Raw genomic sequence first — 20937 nt, 5'->3', positions numbered from 1 at the left:
TACACTTTTATTGTGGCAATGCTGAATTTTGTAATGAGAAGGGGGACAGATGTGTGATGTGCATCCATATGTTTTGTCCATATATGTATGATATCTCAATACTGCTGCTTCTTTTCTGAGCTCTTCCCTTGGCTCTTTTCTCTCTCATCACCCAAATCTCCTGGTTTTCCTTCCCAAAATCTGGAAATACTAGTGAATCTCGGTAGTGAGCATGTGCAAAAAAAAAAAAAAAAAAAAAGCCCCCCCAAAAAAGCAAAAAACCAAATTCAGTCCTGCCAAAACCAAATCAAAATGAGTGCTTTAAGAAAAAGATAAATCCTCAATGCACACGTTTTCATTTAGGACTCTAGGGAAAATTTCCAGTTAAGACCCTCCCAAGCACAGAAGTATGCATGAAAGGAGGATCTATAGAGCTGATTCCTAAATCTTCAATAAGATGGATCACACTACAAAAGGCTTATTTTGCTTTATTGACTAGAAAGGGATCCAAAGTCTCTCTGCAATGAGCCATGATACATAAAATTTCCTATTCTTCATTCAAAAGAGTGTGAAATGAGTGTAGATGGTCCATTGACACTTGCCTCTCTTGTCTGAAATGCAGAAGAGTGGGTAAACTCTGGTTTAGCAAATTTAAGATCTTTCATCATACATCTTGCCAAATGGATTACTAAAATTACACTTAATGACCAACAGTAATAAAAGCTAATAGTAATAAAAACAGATTAAATACTCCAGATTTCAGCACAACTTTTGCCTAGGAACAGAAAAAGAGTGTCTATCATTGAATATACAAAAATATTTTTAATAAGGATGGAACATTATCAGTTGGTGGCTGAAATGCATTTGAAATCCAAAACAAGTTGGATAGCAACACCAACAGGAAATTACACACTTTAACACCTTAATTGCAACACGCTGCCCACTAGTTATATATCTCAAACTAACTCGTGCTTTACAAGACTTTAGACATCAAGAAGTGTCTGGCTGAAGTGTCTGAGATTCAAAAGTTGCAAGTAATGGTATGGAAAGACGTCGTTCACTGTTAGTGCCATGGTAGATAAAAAGTCTTCCCTGTTCTTGCAATTAGGAAGTGTTTTTTTATGCTGTGTGACTTTCTGTAGAATTCAGTAACTTATAAAAGTTGTTTGTTTCTGTTTCCCCACAACAGTTTATAATCAATATTGATAATTATAATGAACAGTATCAATCTTATTACTGTTGCTGTTATATTTTATTCTCTAATAATAAAGATAACAGCAACGTAAATCTTCTGTAATCAGGGATGGAAAGAATTTTTGGCATGAATATTCAGGGAAAGAATGGAAGGGAATGCTCCTTTTGCTTTCTTAAATAGAGAACATGGTGGCACCCTGAAGAACATCAGTATTATGCAGAGCAGATGATGCCTGTGCATGTATTCAGAATGGAACTGTAACAATCTTATCTGCCATATGTTAGAGATTTTTTAAAACCTTTCAGGAGTCTGTAACATGCAATCCCATAGAGATGGGAGGCAGAGTATACCTGCGAAATTAAGATTTTGGCTTTTAACATGGTTTGTGGTTTATTACAGAAATCTGATTCAATATTAATATCTTCTGTGTTTCTACTAAAAAGATAGATTTGTGTCTCCATAGTCTGACATCTGACAATGTCTAGACAAATTTTTATGATCTGATTAACTTTCTTTGGCTGAAATTTGATGTTTATACTGTATTAAATTTAAGCGAATTGTAGCCTGTCATAACTCAGTTTTATTTGCTTATCTGGTATCTTCTTTGTAAGATAAATATAATAATTTTTTATTGCTTCTAATAGAACCTTTAAATTCCACTTTTTATGTTTCTAGGTGACTAGCTGTTTCTGTCTTGGCTAAGGAGAGAAAGATACTTCAGGGAATGCTGAGGAAGTCTTGGAGCCTGAATAATTCTGGAGTCCTGAAGTAGGTGAAGGGAGGCCTGGGCTGGCTCAGGTATCTAGCATGGTGCAGCATGACCAGGAGGAAAAAAAACCATGGGACCAGCTCTTCCCAAAGTATGGGTTAACAGGTTGGTAACTGGTGTGGTGCAGCTTGTCGGACTTGGGGAAAAGGATGAGGAGGACCAGGTAAATCGCCCATGTCACTTCCTTGGAGCATCCGTCAGCATTTCAGATTTCAATGTTCTGCTTGTCTCCCACGTATCAAACGTCAGTTGGGAGTTTGCTGGACAAAGAAGATGACAGAAGCAAAAATAGTTTGTTTCTTCCACTTGAACACAGCATGTGCTGCCTGAATTGTCTTTACATCATGCTATTTTCTGCTGGTTGTGGCAGCCCTGGAGGAGTGTACAGGCTGGTGCACTTCTTGCCTCCATGGCCAAAACCCAAATTCAGTGGAGGCAAGACAGTTTGTGCTAGCTCCAACAGATGAGATCATCACAGCATCTTGCAGTGGGTGACTTCTTGGTGATTCCCAGGAAACAGATGGCAGAGGGATTATCACTCCAGCCACACAAGCACAGTCCAAGTCCTGTCTTGACAAACATAATAACTAACCCATAGGACTTATCAGAGGTTTCTGAATGAGATTCATCTGCCCTAACTTTGGCAGCCAGAGATGGACCCCTTAAACTGGTCCTCTGCATTATTATTCTGTGTCATCTGAGATCAACAGCAATTCCTTTACTTGTTCACCAGGGCCTGTCCCAGTCCCTCATCCCTGTCTTTTCTGGGCCTATAACCTCTTATACCAGCAAAGGGATATTGCACACAATTCACGAAAGTGTGGGTCAACAAAAGTTACACTTCACCCAGACCAAAGATAGTCCCTTCACATCAAAACGAGGGAGGTGATGAATTCTCAGAGAGGACAGCTAGAAGAGATATTTCTTCACTGTCTCAGACTGCAATTCAACAGTATAGCTCTTGCTGTGTAATTGAGGTTGGACACAGGAGTAGCTGAGGTGAAAGACATGGGCTCTGTCTGGATCCAGTTCACTGGAAGAAACTCTTATCAGAATATAAGATGACTGGTTCTTTGTTTGTGTCTACACTTGCCTTCTTGCAGATGCTGCTGTAAAACTGCAAATTGCAAAGTGATCCTCTTCCCTTGCATGATGGCACCCTGTTTGCTTTTGTGACCCTGGGCATCTTCTTAGGGTTTTTTTTCCCATTCAGAGAATCTGATTCTCAGGAGCACACCTCTCCTCTAGTGGACTCCATTCTCATTTTCCTTCTGTCCCTTGGTATTGTCCATGGACAGAGGCATTTCCCAGAGGCTCACAGAGTGTCTGTTGTTTGTTGCATGCCCATGTCTTGGCAGCCACAGAACACCCTACTGCTCTTGGTCATACCCTCAGGGCACTCGCCACAACCTTGCCCAGTTTGTAGACCAGACTGTAGGGAAGTCCCCAATGTCACTGAAGTAGTACAGTCAGTAGACTCTTAACCATCCAAGCAAAACTTGCATGAAAGATGCTCACCTTGGAATCTGAGTAGGCCCATTACTCCTAGAGGTATTTGGGAATGCAGGAGGCACTATTTGAGAAGGATGACCTCTGAGAAGGTATTTGGCTGATGTTTGGTGTTCCGATGGCTGAGGCGGGTAATTGGAAAGCAAGTGAGGAGATGGTCAACTGTGGTGAGCACTAAAAGAAGGGAGTGTGTATGCAGCCTTCAAAATGAGAGCTTCTATTCTGTATTGCAATACTGAACTCAGAAATATCTTAGTAAAACTTCATGCCCCAGTTCCAATACTGGCAGCTTTATGAGAAAGCTCCCTTCTCCCTCGAATCAAGTTAATATTTCCTCGATGATTTAAGGAGGTGATCAGTGCTCCAATGGTTGTGTGAACTTCTAATATTATGAGACTTTTCTGAAATGGCATCTGCTTTTAAACTGCATTTGTCACACATTTCACAGGAAAGCAGCATTCCACCATCATCTGTCCCATTCAGACACACTGGTGTTGGAAGCTTTGGTAATTCCTGTTATGTAGGTGATTTAGACACAGTTTGTCAAGTTACTGGATTTGTCCAAAGGGAAAACATTTAAGAAGGCTGTTTGGAGGATGCAGTTTTACAACTGACCTAACAATCTAAGACTGCTCTTGGTACTGTAAGTGGGAGATCCTTGGCTAGAAGGGTTGGGGAAGGTGAAGCTGCCCCTTTTGATGGCAGATCAAAGACAGTTTCATAATTTCTCTAAACATAAAAGTACAGATGAGAAGAGCAGACTTACCTTCTTTGGCCTGGTTTATCCCAGCACTCACAGTCAAAGCATGATGGGATTTCTTCAGCATTGTGCTCTATAGACATAAAAATAATGTGCACAACTACTCTTTGTTATTTTTTTTCTTCTGGAACTTCAGGGAGAATTTCATTTTATTATAGACATGATACTAGTTGTAATATCTTGATAGTTTTCTGCCCTGGTCTGTGTCTCAAGGGTTGTTTTCTGATCAAAATTCTGTACAATATAAGCATTCTTTTATCTGTGTTATTTATCACACACGATGGACTTCCTGTTTAGTTAGGTGCACTAGTTATGCCACTTAATAGACTTCAACCATTTTTTTTTTCTCCTCTAAGAGCAACTTTTACTTCTATCTTGTGCATAAAAAATCCTATGGTAAGTATTATGGCTATGTGATGAGAACAGACTGTGATCGTACGGACTTTGTTATATTTTATGTGAGAAATATAGTCCTTTTTCTAAAATACATTAATATTCTACTCTTCAGAATTTGAAATTCTGATACTGTAACTAAATGGCAAAATAGCACAGCCAAAACTTCCTGCTTGCAAATGTCTATTTTTGGACTAACAGATGCAAAAATACTTAATACTTGTCTGTATTTCTTTCAGATGAAGGCTTACATGATTGCCTTTTTTTAAACTTTCTTATAAAAGTTATTCTTGTAAATGCATTTCATATATTCGGTTTGTATACCCTTCATTTTTCCCCAAACTGTGTTGATTTTTCACTGTTTTCCTGAAAAAAATGCCTAGAGCCACAGCTAAAGCAGAAGAGGAGAGACAAGTGATATATTAGCCATCACAAAATACTTTATTTGAAGAGGAAAAGTGTTTCTATTTTATAAGGCATGATTAAATTTCTTGTGATTCATTTTCAGTCTGGAGCTTTTTAACCAGACTGATGAGAAGTCTGGCTGAATGTCTTCAGTCTTCTTACAGGATAAAATAGCATCTTTAACAGATGTGATAGAGGTCAGCTGGAACCATCCTACTGTGCCACTGCAGAATACCTTTTGTGTTAAACAGAGACAAGTTTCATTGCATTGTCCCAAACCCAAGCTAAAGCCTTATTAAAAGAGAAAAAGCCAATTGTAAGTAAGTTCCATATTTTAATAAATTGTTAGGTTTAGGAAGAAGAATTAACTTTCTTTCTTTTTTTTTTTTTTTTTTTTTTTTTTGTGGAATTTCTGCTAATCTCATTTCAAGCACATCAATAGAACAAGAATTAAGAGAAATTCTTGGCTCCAAGCTTATTATCAAGGAAGAGTATTTCAGGTATACACAAAGGGACGATAAATACTCCTAAAATTCCCCTCTAGGTGAAGACCATTTTCCTACTAATTTAGTATTTTCCTGCTAATGAAGAACTAAGGGGTTTCTGCACATCTCATTTTTCAGCCTGTAAGTCTGATTACTCACAGCAACTCCAAGAAACTAACAAACAGTGAAAACAGGGAATGACTGTGTTCTGTTTCCAGTCATGCCCTAATTTAGAGATTGCAAGGTTGTTTGTAAACCTTGTTAAGGATATTCACAGTGGTGAACACAGTTAAACAACCAAGGTTATTTCCAATGTCCCAAAGTTTTTTTTCCTCCATAGACTGTCACAGTTGTCTGGAAGCCTTAAATTCTGGGCCATAATAAACTACTTAAACTCTGGGAACCCCTGGCTGTTAGTTCTGTGTGGTGGGGACTGGAGAAATAGTTCTTATCTGCATTGCCAGTGGGTAGAAATTATTTGCAGACACTGGAGTGGACAGGGAAATCAGTATGAAAGTTATGAACCAGAAGGAATATCTTGTATATTCAGCCTGAAAGGCAGCCTAGATGTGTGCAAGTTCAGTCAGTCCCACTCTGGGTACCATTCTTAACTTCCAAAATATGGGTTTGTGCATCTTCTGATGGCCATCCTAGCTTATAAACTTTCTGTTATATGGATGGGGTTCTACGACTAAGCTGTCCAAATATACCGAGACATATGCTCCTGACACTATGCATTTTGCCTGAATTACAGAATGTTGGGATGATGAGCCATCTCTCTTTCTCAGTCCTATGCGTCTTCTTTCTCTTGCATAAAGAATACATGCACAGTGTCCATGGTATGCCTATTTGTCTAACATGCAATGTGAACATTGTTGTATTTTTCATCTCCTGTTGCTGTTCCAGTTTTGAGAGGCTCCTGCAACAGCCACAGTTAAACTTCCTCCAGAGAGCTTGGAGCATTTTCCTCTGGATCCTCCTAGTTTCCTCTCCCTGAGCACATCCTGAATTCACCCTAAACCAGTCTTGAACAGTTGCTTTCAGCAAGGTGGGAAAGGGAAAACGCCACTGTACTCACTCCACTGTTCTGTAATAGCACTGCCTTGTCCTTGTAGGACTCCTCCTCCTGGTGAAGCATCCCTTGCACTGTCCCAGCCTTCTCCTCTCTCCATGAACCAGCCAACAGATTTTCAGGAGTATCCACCTTCAGCAGTCAGACTACGTCTGCAGTCATTATCACTGTGACCTGCTCTGTCCTGGCAACATTCTTTCCCCAAAAGAAAGTAGGCAGAGAAATGCATGGACAGACAAAGAGGTTCATTGTCAGATGAGGCCAAACAACGTCTTGTACATGTCACTTGAACACCAAGGAAAATATTTGTACATTTGGGAGTTTTTTGATAACTTGACTTTTCTCTTTCAGGTTGGCTGGTTCCCTCCTGAATAGTTGCCCTTTTATCATTAATATACTTAGTCTTGATGATCCTTTCTGATGACATATTGAAGTCTGAGAAACATAGGCTCTGGAGCAACCCACATGGACTAGGATTTATTTGGATCTCAGATCTGGAGGCAAATGACTGAGCCTGGAGTAGAACTTAAGTCAACACCACCTGGGTGAAGACACAGTGACTGAATTACCTGAGCACTGGGAGATTACTATGGATGCTTTACCTACTTTAAACTTGGTGAGGAAAAAGTACATGCTTACCCTTGAAGGAAAAGTTATTCCAGAATACAAAAGCAGGGTAATGTCAAAGCTAATGCAGGGAAATGTGAAATTTAATACAGGGAGTACTGGTGAAAGTCAAACTCCGGAAGAGGAAAAACTCAGCAGACAGACACCACAATTCCAAGAATGGCTAAGGAAAGCATCGGAAATGTTTTTAAAGATGGGCCATGGAACTGACTGGCTTTTTCTTATGCCTTATGGGGAGTGTGGTTTGATATAAATTACTTTCTATGATAACCATCTACTGACTCTTCAGAAGCTGTGGCATTCACCAGTACATCTGTTGCAAAGTTGAACATTGTCACTGCATAAAGATAAAAAGGAAAAATAAATGGACGGGGTAGTAAGAGCTTTGGGGCATCAGGCATCATTAAAAGTGAAAAGTGCTTGTTGATTTTTGCTTAACACTCATGCAAGTACTGTGCTTGTCGTCTTGCCACAGAGGCCTCAGGTATATCTGATGTGGTTCTGCCTTGTTTCAAGGAAGAGATACAGCTCTCCGAAAACTGACTTGTGCATGAGGTACCAAATGTGCTGGGAAGGGGATGTGTTTACTCTACTGTGGTCAGCTTTCTGTTCCCACTAATGCAGGGGAAGCTCAAAGCTCCATCCTTTACAGAGCTGTGCCATGCTATATCCCTGACCAGAACATGTGGACAAGAATTCATGTGATACGCCATGGCTCAAGAATTCGCTTTAAAATTCCCTTCTTGTGCTGGACCTTGGTTTAAATTTATATCAGAACAGGGGAATCCATGATTATAGGGGCAGGTGTGAGGGTCTGAAATGGTTAATGGCTTAAACATTGTTAAAATCATCGAAGGACTTTTGCCCACTGTAGCAAACTGCAAAGAAACAGGGGTTCATCTTTGACCACTGAAGCCCACCCCTCAGCAAATATGCCTACTAACTGGAATTTGGACTGTGATGGGAACTTAAGGAGAAGGGCTACTACTGTCCGGTCATCCCTGTTCCAGGGAGGAGCATGCCCTGTCTCTCAAGCAAGGTTTTAGTCTTACAAGTGTTTCTAGAAAACTACTAGGTTAACAGTCAGGAGCAGTGAAAAACCCACTTGTATATTAGAGGGGATTAGAAAGGAACATAGCAAAGCAGTTACGCCACTGTGTAAATTGATGGTTTGCTCTTATCTGAAATGCCATGTCTCCTTTCTTCCATTTCAGAATGGGTGGTACCCATGGAAAAATTTAAAGGTAGACCACAAGGGTGATCAAAGTATGGAATATATTCTGTGCAAGGAATGCCCAGATTGACTGGAAAAGAACTATCTTGAGGGATGAGATACTACAAAAGTCTCTGAAATCATGACTAGCATTGAAGAAATAGTCCTTCAGTGTCTGTTTAGTACAAAAATGAAAGACACTGAGAGAAACTAGTTGGTGTATGCTCAATATAAAAGAGAGTCCTTGTTCTGGTTCTTCCCACATACACAGGTGGCAGACACGTGGCCACCTTGGAACTTCAAGGAGTTCAAATGGCAACCGAACAAAACTCCCAGAAGAACCCATGACAGTCTTTAAACACATTAATCCTCTCTGGGTCAGTAAAATCCTTATTCTTCAAACTGCTGGAGGGAAAATATTTGTAATGTACAGTGATACACGTTTTTCTCTTTGGGTGTTGGCAACTAGCAACTGTGATAGGATACAGATTCAGAGAGCCCCTCTTTCTGACCAATAGAGCCATCCTGACACAAGCTTTTTACAAATATGGGCTTGTGAAAAGAGAACAGAGAGGACCTTGCAGTACAAGTCACCAAAATGGAAACTGTCCTCCTGGCTTGGAGAAATGGCCTCTTTGAGGAATCACCCGAAGCCCTTTGGACATCCAGTGTAGGAAAGATTAATTGGGAATGAAAATGGCAAGACAGATTCCATTTTTCCATACAATAATGACACATTAAAAATAAAAGTAAAATAAAGCAAGCTGCCACAAAATATCCCCTTTAACTAGACTCTTCATTCTCTTTATGAGAGTATACAAAAGATACAAAAAGGATTCCTGTCAGGGTAGCACAACAGAAGTGTCCACTTCATAAGTGCTTGTACAAAGAGCAAAGTGTTTTGTGAATATTAGCCCATTTTTTTTACAAGTGATGTGAAAAGGGCCCAGAGCATACGTAAGAAAGCTCCCTCCTATCCTGCACACATTCCCCAGATAAGCTACTTGCAGTAAGGAAACAACAATATTGTGTTGTCTTTAATAATTGGGATTTTTGCAGTCAATGAAAGCAATTGGGGCAAAAATTACTAAGGCAAATGGGCAGACCAAGGCAGAAGAACAAATTATTTTAATCTATTCCCATAACATACCTTATAATCTGTTTAGGTGGTTACCAGGGCCTCACAAACTGTTGATCTGCATGAACTCCTGTTGTGCTTTCACACAGGAGAGTGGAAGTGGTATGTGTGTAACGTGACATGTGAGCCTACTACTTCTAAATGAACTGCATGTGTTAGTACTTACACAAATTAATCAGAAGTCCTTAGGCGGAAAGAGAGAGCTGGAGATATGTGATCCAACTCACCTGGTCAGGCAGGGTCACCTAGAGCATGTTGCCAGAAACTGTGTCCAGTCACAATTTAAACCTCTTCAAGGATGACAACTCCACAACCTCTTTGGGTAACCTGTTTGATCATGCTCACAGCAAAAAGTGGGGTTTTTTGTTCAGAATGTGCACAGATTGCAGATCCTGGTGTCATGTGATGGGTTTCTCTGTGTTTTGTGTGTGTTTTGCTGCAGTGCATTTGTTTTGTATCCATTTGTACAGATGTTTCAAATATAAACACTTATGACTGAGCTATATTTAGCTTTTGCATGTGTCCTCCTGTTGTAAGTCATCAGGTAACTGTTCTGCTAGCAGACAGGACAGGAAACAGATAGTAGGAGAAAAGGTTCTGAGTTTTTGTGTGCAGTAGGTAACTTACCACCTAATTTCCAAATTTCTATCACTCATTTGCCTGGAGATTGATAATATATATATATGATCTTCTCAATTCTAAGTTTCTTTTCCCCCTTTAAAGTTTCAAGTTAGTAAATCATGCTTAGTTTTAGTTTCACTCCCTTTTGAAAATAATGTATAGAGAAGTGATGGCCGTTTCAGAATTGAGTAGTGATAAAAATGCTTATCCTTCTTACTTGGTCTTCTGTGTTGGCTTGAGAAATTCAGCTGTGGTGTGCTGGTTCTGTTTCTGACACCACCTGCTCAGTGCAGGCAGGTAGCCAGGGAGCGCCGTTTCTGTGAAAAGCCAGGTCAAATTCAAGCAGGCAAGTCTCTCAGAAGTAAAGTAATAATTATTTCTTCCAATGACTGGGTCCCATAATTCTCTCAGCCACCTTTCTGAACTCCCACATCACCACCATCGGTCTTGGAACAACGTGCTTTTTTCTTGAATCATTCTGTACTGGCAAAATTTAGAGCATTTAGCTATATTTTATTTTAGACACAAAAATGGTCCTTCATGCCAGAAGTGTGGTATCAAATTTACCATCTGTGATGAGAGTATTGAGAATATGGATTGACCTTCAGTTTGAAGGTCATGTGGAAGCACAGTGGGTTTAGTGCCTCACATATTTCTCAAAAGGTGCAAGTACCCTGTTCTCAAATATTCTTATGCAAATAGGAAATTGAATTGCAATCTACTGCAGGGTTTGAAAGGGTGGTGCAGGTTTACTGAAAGGTACAAGAGCTCTTTGCTTGCTTGTGGTGTCACAAAATAGAAAGGGTGCATCAAATTTAAATAGGTTTCCTACATAAATGAAAGACAACTAGATATACTGCAAGGCAGCAGTATAGTACAAGTGCCCAGGGTGTTCTACCTTTTGCTTTTGATATCTGGATAAGCAAGCAGAACCTTCAGGTCTGACAGGCACCAATGCTGAACACTGTGTAAACTGAATATTTTAACACAGTCATGGACAAATGAGGATAGGAATGGTCCAGCATTTCTAAAGTTTCTTTTAAAGCTTGTGGAATTTAATTCTGTCATCTCTGATCACAAACTTTAGTGCAGGATCCCCCCAAAGCAGATGAAGAGGTGTGCAAGGGGGAAGGGGAGAACACAGTCCTGTTCACTGGACTAGGTTGATTCTGGAGGTACAGGTGATACACTCTGCATGTGAAGCCTTAATTTCACCAAAGGAAGTAAGCATGAGAGGCATCAGGAAGAGCCAAACCCACAGCTCCAACCAAATCAGCTGAAAAGATCTCTTGCACGCCAGTCCTGATGGCAAATGGGTAACATTTGCTGCATCCTTGGCTGGACACAGGCAGAACCCCAGGTGACATAAAGAAGTGTCACTGCAGCCAGGTCCCAAGTGCTTCTGCAAGACTTCAGGAACATTTGAAAGAACATGTGGGTTTATTGCTCTTTTTACGATTCTCCTTCCACCTCATGAGCAGTTTCTCTGATAGATCTCCTGGTGCTGTATGCTGTCTGGGGAGAAGGATCACCCAGCTCCTCCCCCTCAACACAATGCAGAGTCTTTCTGCCTTCGGATGGACTTTTGGGTGAAAGTTTCCATCTCCAGGTGCATAGGAGCCCTGATGTTTTGCGAAATGCTCTTTACTGAGATCGCCAGTAAATTCTCTGTATTTTGTGATTTAAACATGTTCCATGCCTAAGATCTGAAGGTGGGAAATTTCTTCTTCTGGCAATGGTGCTAGTCACAACTTAAGCCCCATTTTTCTTTGGGACAAGTATGCAGGCCATATCTTGTGTATTCTATCTCCAAATATGCTAGTGATAGATTTAAGCTTCTGTTGATCATTTGTTTCTTGGATCCCAGCAAAGAGTGCAGGGAAATTGTTTATACTGCCTGAGGGCAGAAGAGGGAAATGGGTGATTTAGCCAGGAGCTACAGGCCAAGGAATGATAAGGAGGGAGACATTCATGTTTCCCGTATCTACTATATAGCATAAAACTGAACGTTACATCATTTCTCGTGGTAGTGGAGAAGTGAAGACTAGTGGAAGAAAATGTAAGAATTTTTGTGTGAAACTGTCTACATTTGTGTGAAATTATCTTCAGTAACAAACCATTTTGTGTTTTGTATTATTAATATGAAATTTTAATTAAAATCTTCCAAGTCATAAGTGTTAATAGTCTAGAATAGTGTTGAAACTGCAGGTGCATTTCCAGCTCCAGGAACCTGGGTTGAAGGTGCTCATGCAGAACTGGAAGATGGCCAGGAATACAGGTAGGAGAATTAAAATATCAGTTAGTGCTTTTCTGCAAAGTCATTTGGATAATGGATGGTTCTGCCTCCCACTACTGTGGCAGTTATCAACCCTTATAACAAAGCCTTTGGGTGTCAGTGAATCTGTTGAAATTGATGGAAAGCAGAAACCTGCGTAAGAATTTAGGACATGGCAGGCATTGGCTTTGCTATATTTATTGATGCAGAAAGAGGTTTCTACACACAAAGAACATATTTCATCTTAGCTCTTTTCTACCTAGAGTACTGGTAAATACTTGCTTATTCCACAGCACAGGAGGATAAAATTAACTTTAATTTAAATAGCACTGCCTTGAAGCATTTCAGTTTATTTTAATGCTGAGAGGCTATCATAATCCTACATAAAAAGCAAGGGAAGGACATGAAATGTTGTCTTCTTGGAATAAGTATTTTCCCTCTGGTCTGGCAGACTTTCTCCCTGTGAGTGGAGTCCTGCACACATTCCCACAATCAATGTGTCAAACAGAACAGAAGAGAGAGTAAGTGTGGGTGTGTGTTGTAGGCATGTGCACCTGACCTTCACCTGCCATTCACAAAGTATTCTTTCTTTCCCTTCTTGCTTGTGTTTTCATAGGGTCTGAAAGGATGTTCTCAAGTAAGGCAATGCTTTCCACTGCCATTGCTGCTGTAGTGCCCCACCGTATGTACACACATTGCTGTCACTTTCTCTCCAGGCTCTACCAGTAACATCAATGAGTTACAGAGCAGAGCTTACAGTCACTAAGCTGTTTTAACCCCTTTGCAACTTCTAAAGGGACAAAGGTGATGAGAAATTCAAGGTAACGCTTTTTCATAGGTGATGACAGAAGTCAGCTAGAGCCAGCAGAATGAATGTGGAGGCCCATATACAGGTGATCAATGCAGGGAACTGCAGAGAGGAGATCAAACCAGCCAGGTGGTGGAGTAGAGGTTGATTCTTTCCCAGATAAACTCAGTTGTCTGCAAGAAGACCATGTCTATAACCAGATTAGTAACCAGAGGGAGCCTGACAATGATTTCTGACCATATGGCCAAAAGGCAAGCTTTGTCTGTATACTGAAAATTGCTGCCTCCAAATTGAGGTAGCTGCATCCAAACTACGCGTCTACTTGACAGTGACCCTGGCAAGAGTCCTAAACACTTCTGAACCCAGGCCACTCACACATTGAAATTGATCCTGCATCCTTCATGATCTCAGTGGAACAGAGCTTTGGGCAGCTGGACATAGACCCTGGGATACAGACATGTTGTGGTCTCTGCTAATGCCCTAACAATCTGTGGAAGCACCTCATAGCAGAAGCATCACTAATGTCTTCCAGGCCCTGTGCACCTACTCTGACCTCACTTTCCCCCCTCCTCTCAGCAACAGACACCATCTAGAAGTACATGAAGCCATCTGTTGCCATCACAGCCCTAGAAAACACTGCAACAGAAGCCATGATATCATCATGCCTTACCCTAAGAAGAGTCAGGAAATAGATCTGTTTTCTCTCCCATCCATGTTCCTGACATGCACAATCTTAACCTCTCCTTACCTTGCTGTGTCCTACTTCTGCTGTAGTTTTGACAAGCATTTTCTTGCTGCCCACCTCCATCCCTGCTTTTCCATTAGACTCTTCACTTTTCATTCCCCACCTGCTTCCAGAAATTCCTGCCTGCTACTATTTGCTCTCTTCACACTTTCTGCAATGCCGGTCTGAACTACATAATAAAAGCAAATTCAAAAAATATTTCCTGTCCCCTCTGTGTAAGACAAGATTTGCGTGGGCTATTGTTAGCTTTTTGAGTTACTTTGTGCCCAGATGGACTTTGAGTTCTGCACCTCTGACATTGCTTCATTGTGCTCTCTGATTACTATTGCAGCCTCCTCTGCAGCTTTTCCTGCCTCAAAGGCTCTGCCACAGCAACCAACAATTTTGTGTGGCCTCTGCATAAAAGTTTCAGCTGAGTAGTTCAGGGAAACCCACTTCTGAGTCTTGTCTTCCCTAGACTATGAACCTGTCACATCATCCAGAGGGTACCACATCTTGCTTCTGGATGATGAATGGCAGGTAGACATTCCCTCTCTGGTATGCCAGGGCTTCAGAACTTCCACAAAGTCCAGATAAAGCTGGCTCTGACCCTCAGTATCTTTGGAGGATGGCTGGGGCTTAGAATATCACCTGCCTTGACTGGAGAAGAGATGCCAAGTAACTTCCTGCCTTTGGGGTAACCCTGAGCAAAGTAGGGGTGCCTGATGGATTCAGTCTTGTTTGGGGGATCAAAGCATCCATCTGAGTTTGTTCCCTGTGCTCAGTGGGGACAGCACCTTGGAGGCATATCTGGTCATTCTTTGAAATACTCTTCAGCAGGTGTTACTTCGTCTGTTGTACTTACTGTAGGAGACTTCGTAAAGCTGCAGGGCAGCTCCCACCAGTGGGATCCCTATCACAGGACTCAGGGTACATTTAGTGTGATTCTCCTTACTCCATAACTTTTTCTCTTCTGAGGTAGTGGCAGGAAATCATTACAAATTAGTTCAGCAGTTAGGTAATAAGAAGAGAAGTTGTTGTGAGCCAGGGCAGTTCTTTAGGGTAGAAAATAATTCCATTTATTCAGTGAAGTTAGTAGCTCATATTTTAATCTTTTTGCTTGAAAAATATGGTGATGTTCAATGTAGTATTATATGTACTAAAATCACTCAGCAAAAAAACCGTTAATTGTCAGTGATGTTTTCTCCTGCAAGCAGTGTTAGGTTTTTCACAGAAAAATGAAAAGTTTGAGGGGTTTAGATTAAAGGATTTTCCATGAAATCCTGAAAAATTAGGAGTGAACATTTCTTTAATGTACTTCCAACAAACGAAAGCAAATAAGCAAAAACCCAAGACAACCAAAGTTTCTGACAGAAAACTTTGGTGGTTGTCAGTACCAGAGGCCACATTAGAAGGCAAAGGTAATAAAATTCATTAAAGCAACTGATACAAATCATTAGTAGTGATATCACCTACAAATCTTACCTCTCCTCTATCCTTTGATGATTACAGCCAAAACACCAGATATTTCATCATTATGGGCAATATTGTCTTAATGGAGTTTGATCTTTCCTCATTTCTTCTGTTCCCTCTTTCCTGTTTCTTGTTTCTCCTCCTGTCACCCCTGCATTTCCTCTGCTGCAGCACAGTTTATTCCCTCCTGAAAATGGATTTCAACAGAAACAGCTTGTTATCCCTTAGTAAAAGAGTTATATGCGAGTATATTGCCCCTTGAAGTCATAAATGTGTTCCAGATTTGGAGTCTTTAAAGAGAAACTCTTTTCTCTCAGATCCACTGTTACACTGTTGTATCTCCAGATTTAGTTAATAATGCAGATCCCATGCCTGAATAGGGTATGTTCTCATACCTACAAAATCTATGTGGTTTTTATTTTTAAAACAAAACTTGAATTCTGCAAAATGCACAGTACAAGCAGGACAGACTTCACTTACTTATTAACTCAAACGTCACTTATATGAATTAGACACAAGAAAATAATTGGGACGCTATACTTCTAAATTTGTCTCAGTCCCCAAAATGTTAGGCATGTGTCATTCTGGCAAATAGTTCACATCTCTAAACGATTTCATCTCTAAAAAAGTGTTTTATCTCTACAGTGCTTCTTAGCTACTGTATGGTGTTGCTTTAAAAAAATAAACAGCATTTATGTAGGGCCTGGGTACCAGAGCTCCTAATGTGGGAAAGCATCTCTGTTCTACAGGAGCATTTAGACACCTGCCCCACTGCTGTCTTGATTCAGTGCACAGTAAGAAAGTAAGAGATAGCAATTCAAAACTCTTGGTCTATTCTACATATTCTTCTGCAAAGTGCAGGAGGCCTCTCCTGTGGCATCTTCAAGGCACATACAAGTTGCTCCAAGTCCTTGTATAGTGTTTTTTCGGGGTTTGTTTTTTGTTAAAAACCCAGAAAGATAAGAAATCTATGAAAAATAAGCAAAGAGAAAATGCTGCATGCATTTCTTTTAATGGTTGTAAACACTTATTAATTTTGAGGAAATTAATTTCCTCGAGTTCTCATAAAAAACCTTTGGATATGATCACAGTGTCATAAGGAAATCTGCAATGTTCCTTAGCAGATGTTAGACAGCACATACATGGGGCGGCTCAGTCTGCCTAGCTTTGTATCCTTTGCAATCGCCTGTTACGCCAAGGTTCTTTCTGGATCCATACATCCCAATGCATTTGGGGAAAAATTCGATTCACTTCTTGGAAGTGAAACAAAGCCACTAAGACTTTAGCTTGCATTAAATCCCATTCTGTTTCTTCCTATTGCCCTGTGTACCTGCTTGTTTCACAGTACTGTGCATTATGCGCAACAGCTCCTTGGCGAATGTCTTATCATTTGGTTCCAGAAAGCTTAAAGAGATCTGTATAGTCCAACATAATTTTATCTGTTTCCTCCTACTATGGAAAAAATATCTCATTCTGCAGATTAACTAAATCCTTTCAGAAAAAAGCTTTTGCTGCTAAGTAAACCTGGTAATGGGAGAGAGAATTTTCCTCTTCATGCAGAGCAATCAGGCAACATTTTTGCATCATGCACTTTAAAATCAAAGTTCTTGCATAGAGATGAACTAAAAGATGTGAACATAAAAGCACATAATGAAGCTGTGGAAGCCTGTATTGCTTAATTAATCTACAAGTCAATACTATTTTGGCTGTCTACAGTACATCTACAGTCCCTTGTTCAAAACAGGGACAAGCATTTCCTAGAACTCCCTTGAGATAATAAGATAATTAAGACCCATACTGTTGAAGGTGAAAGAATTTAGAGAAAATCACGATTCTTACAAGTAGAGGCATAGGTGTTACAAATGTATTATAAGATTTTGTTGCTACATTGTAGACAGGGGATGGGAAGGACTGAAATACAGCAACAGCAGCCAATTTAAACACAAAGTCCATAATGTTGAAGAACTTACTTTCATACAGCATACCAAATTTATTCAAGCTCTAAACTACGTAAGAATTTAAGCACAAATGTGGCTTTGGATCAAGTGTTGTACTGCTGTTCCTGTGTTTGCAATATTATTAAGTTAACTAGTGCAATGCTTGAAGGCTTGTTCTGGACGTTGTTGTTGTATTTGAATGTGTACTACATCCTTCCTTACACATGCTCTCCTGGTAATTCCCATGGCTTCCCTAGATGAAATATGTAACACAGTGTTTTCCATACCAGTTAGAAAAGATTTAAAGAAAATCACAACCAGTATGAAATGGTGCCATTTACTTTTCAGTAAATGATACAGGCATTCAGGAAAGACCACTGGAAGCAAACACTAATGGAAGCCTTCCATAACAATCAGTTCTATGATTATTTCATTTTTAGTTCTGGAGAAATATAAAGAAAAGCTTCTTCTTCTTTCCTTTTGAAAAGGTTTATATATAAACACCCTTAGGAGTCTAAGAAAGTTTCAGAAAAACTCCATGTGTTGGATTCCAGCTGTAGAATTCCCTTCCAAATTTTCTTTACTCCTCTGTTGTGAGTGTGATCTCGATCTAGCTACCCTACTGCAAACATCTCTGTTCTTCCCTGTATAGCTGACAGAAAATTAAAATATAAAACCTATTTTCTCTAGTCCAAAAAAGCCATTTCACATGGTTTACTAATGCTGCTATTGGCAAGTCAAGCATAAGCCATGTAATGGCAAAACTTACCCAGAAACCATTAAAAATGTTTATTCATTAGACATAAAATTATATACTTTGGCTTATACCTTGGCTATATCTCATGGAAATGCTTTTCCTCTCATGTCATGCTAGCCAGTTTGTTAGTACCTCCTATCCCCTAAAATTTATTGCTTTATTATCCTTCTTTATCTTAGAAGCATACAAATTTTCCTTTGGTCATAAAAGGAACAAGTGAAATGTTATATGATATAAAGCTGCTAAATATGATGATAAGGGAAGTGCAAAGAGAGTCTGCTTAAAACTGCCAGGTAGAGAACTTGTTTGGAGTAAAAATTATAAACCAAATTAGATTAATGTATAAAGCAAGAATACCTCAAGGGGCCCTGAAGCTGCAGTAATTAATATCACTAAGTTCTCCCTAAGTACTTGCCACGATACAATTTATGCAACAGCAACTTGGATACCTACACAAAAGTCAGGCCATATTTGATCTAGGACTGCTAACTATCAATCTGTACCCACATGTGTTTAAAAAACCAAACAAACCCACAATGAAATCAGCAGCCAAGATACTCAGTGCACCATCTAAATACCATTGATCATTCACTCTTTTTCCCTTTATTCTATTGGTCTTCTTCAACTCCCTAAATCTACCTCATCAGTGTGTGAAACTAAGGTTGGGGCACCAGAGCATCTCTCGGCCATGCCTCAGACACAGACTTGCTTCTCCTCACACTGCCTGGATTCTCCTTTCACATGCTCACACATTACCCTGCAGACAGCTCCAAAATCAGCCTACCTTCCTAACCTGTGTTTCAGCTTTCTTTTTTCTGACTGTCCATGTCTGATTCTTCTCAGCCTTCCTCAATATCACTCTCTATTTTGCTTTCTCTCTGGAGAGGCCTAAACAGAAAAGAGCCTCTTCTATCAGCATTTCCAGCTTGTTGCTGGCTCAGATAGGGACAGGAGACATGGTAAGAGAAGACACACTGGAAATAGGTGGGGAATATGCTCTTTATTTCTTCTTCATGTTGAACATGTTGCAGGCCGCAGCTCAGGTAAAAGAGAGCAATACATCTGCAGCCTTCAATATTCTTAAATTGGCATTCTAATGAAGAAGCATTATGGTTAAAATATTTTTAGCCAGTTTTCTTCCAATTAGGATTGGGTTTTATATGGAGAGAACAGTTTCACAAAGGATAGTCCTGTAGAAACTGGAGAAATGAATGTGTATAAGCATCCATAAGACTTGCTGGCACTTGCACCTTCTCCAGCCTGATAAAAACTGGATCCTGATTCTCAGGAATGCTGTGGGAAAATAACTGTGATGATAGCACCCTGAACTACCAAGGTAGTGAGAATTCAGCTGCCACAATATTTTCAGTACAAATCATCTGAAAGGTGTTTTCTTTACGTAATGGTTGCATCAGTATTTTGCATCAACCACCAATATTGCATATCTGCAGGCTCTTCAAAATGAGAAAAATGACATGCATACAGTTTCAAACCTAATTAATTTTAAACTGCTTTAGAACATATTTCCTAATGATAGCTACTAAGATAAATTTTGTCATAAACAGAAGCATTATTACTTTTGTTCCATAAATGTTAAGTGGCTTTGTCTTTCAATTAGAATTATGAAGCTGTGTATTCTCGAACACAATACGCTTTTGGTTCTTGGCATAGTTCTGGGATAAATAAAGCAATTTTTTACAATGATGAGCTTTTACACAAATTCACCATTTTCTAGAATCAGTTGATAGTGCCACTGTCAGTTGCAGCTAAATCCCTCAGAAAAATCATTATGCATAAATTTTCTGTATACCTTCCTACTACTTTAAATGCCTGAACACAACCTTTATTAGTACTGTAATTTTTTTAAGAGAGTTGCATCTCACTATGTCAAGTACTTTCTGAGAAGGTATCACAGAAATAATCCTTAAACTTTGTTTCAGTTTGTTTATACTGATTACTTTTGCCACCAAATTTTATGAAGTATTTTCCTTTGGCTTGGCATAGTGTATGTTAACTAGGAGAGAATGCAAGAGTCATTATTAAATTGCCCTTAGATAAATCAAAACTTGTAAAAGGCATAAGGAAGATAGGTGTTAACACAGTGATAGAAACAGCAGGTGTATTGGGTTTGTGCGACAAAGTTTTGGTAAGGGGGGATGGGAAGTACAGCCTCTGTGAGAAGCTTCCAGAAGCTTCCCTGTGTCCCACAGAGCCGGTGCCAGGTGGTTCCAAAACAGACCTGCTGCTGGCCAAGGCCAAGCCAATCAGCAATTGTTGGTAGTGCCTCTGGGATAATGTGTTAAGAAGTGGGGAAAAGCCCCACTGGAACAGCAGCTAGAGATGGGAATAAGAATATGTGACGAACAAATCTGCAGACACCAAGGTCAGTGGAGAAGGAGGTGCTCCAGGTGCTGGAGCTGAAATTTCCCTGCAGCCTGTGGTGAAGGCTATGGTGAGACAGGCTGTCCCACTGCTGCCCATGGAGGTCCATGATGGAGCAGAGATCCACCTGCAGCCTGTGGAAGACCCCACTCCAGAGCAGTGAATGGCTGGTGAACCCACAGGAAGCCCATGCTGAAGCAGGTTTGCTGGCAGGACTTGTGACCCCAAGGAGGACCCATCCTGGAGCACTCTGTTCCTGAAGAACTGCATACTGTGTAAAGGGACCTACACTGGAGTAATTCCTGAACTGCAGCCCCTGAGAAGGACTCACATTGGAGGAGCTTATGGAGAACTGTCTCCCATGGGAGTGATCCCACACTGGAGCAGGGGAAGAGTGTGAGGAGTCCTGCTCCCA

At 40.2% G+C, this 20937-nt stretch overlaps 1 long non-coding RNA gene across 4 annotated transcripts in view; it reads left to right on the top strand.

The window, feature by feature from the left end:
• Positions 1–18487, top strand: part of LOC108446486 — a 21564-nt gene extending 3077 nt beyond the window's left edge. For 2 of the 4 annotated variants that reach the window (XR_001861695.1, XR_001861692.1), the window contains one exon: positions 1850–10382. This is a non-coding gene — a long non-coding RNA (uncharacterized LOC108446486). Of the gene's footprint in view, positions 1–1849 lie in introns of all 4 variants that reach the window. The other 2 variants (XR_001861694.1, XR_001861693.1) reach the window with 2 other exon arrangements.
• The last annotated feature ends 2450 nt before the right edge of the window (positions 18488–20937 follow it).

The sequence above is a fragment of the Corvus brachyrhynchos genome, unplaced genomic scaffold (genome assembly GCF_000691975.1).
Source record: "Corvus brachyrhynchos isolate BGI_N302 unplaced genomic scaffold, ASM69197v1 scaffold32, whole genome shotgun sequence".
Classification (NCBI taxonomy): Eukaryota; Metazoa; Chordata; class Aves; order Passeriformes; family Corvidae; genus Corvus; species Corvus brachyrhynchos.
The sequence above is the reverse complement of the archived record's forward strand: the minus strand, read 5'-3'. Positions and strand labels throughout refer to the sequence as shown.